Consider the following 1208-nt stretch of genomic DNA (forward strand, 5'->3'; position numbering starts at 1 on the left):
ACACACACACACACACACACACACACACACACACACACACACACACACATATATATATATATATATATATATATATATATACGTATTTTTCACTGTGGAGTGGTAGAGGAGCTTAGATCGGTAATATGAACATCATATAACAAAGGAAAAGAAAGATTATATAATAAACATGATCTAACAGCCGTTTCTGCTACAGATGCAGTGGACTTACAGTTCAGTGCCAGAATAATATACTGCAGCTACATGTGACACTCGAATATAAAATGTAATTTAGCTGGGAAAAAGAATAGAATTTCTACACATAAACAGAGTTACGAGTGAGAAAATTTATACACATTTCTACGTATGCATCTATGTATGTATGTATGTATGTATGTATGTATGTATGTATGTATGTAGGTATGTATGTATGTATGTACGTATGTATGCATCTATGCATGTATGTATGTAAGCATCTATCTATCTATCAATATACAATTATAAACAGGCATACATGCATATAGGGAGAATTCAAAAAAAAAAAGACGAAGACAGGTGGTTTAGAAAACAAACAGATGTATTAGTATAACGCTTGGGAAATGAAAAAAGTCTTTAGCGTTTCGAGCCTACGCTCTTCCACAGAAACGAATATGGAAAGAAACAAGGAGAGACAAAATATATACCGTGTGCTGAGAAATAGCGTGCATCAAAAGGCGAACTGGCAGAAGCGTTAGCACGCCGGGCTAAATGCTTAGCGGCATTTCATCCGCCGTTACGTTCTGAGTTCAAATTCCGCCGAGGTCGACTTTGCCTTTCATCCTTTCGGGGTCGATTAAATAAGTACCAGTTACGCAATGTGGTCGATATAATCGACTTAATCCGTTCGTCTGTCATTGTTTGTCCCCTCTCTGTGTAGCCCCTTGTGGGCAGTAAAGAAATAAGAAACGTTAGCACGCCGGACGAAATCCTTAGTGGTGTTTCGTCTGTCTTTACGTTCCAAGTGCAAATTCCGCCGAGGACGACTTTGACTTTCATCTTTTCGGAATCGATAAATTAAGTACCAGTTGCGCACTGGGGTCGATCTGATTGACTGGCCCTCTTCCTACAACATTTCGGGCTTTGTGCCTAGAGTAGATAAAAAATAGCGTGTATCAGCCCACAGCGCCGCCTACCAGTGACAATTCGAAGTGAGTAGCTTGCTCCCCAGTTCGAACGTGGTTCAATCGTTT

Source organism: Octopus bimaculoides, chromosome 2, assembly GCF_001194135.2.
Source record: "Octopus bimaculoides isolate UCB-OBI-ISO-001 chromosome 2, ASM119413v2, whole genome shotgun sequence".
Taxonomy (NCBI): domain Eukaryota; kingdom Metazoa; phylum Mollusca; class Cephalopoda; order Octopoda; family Octopodidae; genus Octopus; species Octopus bimaculoides.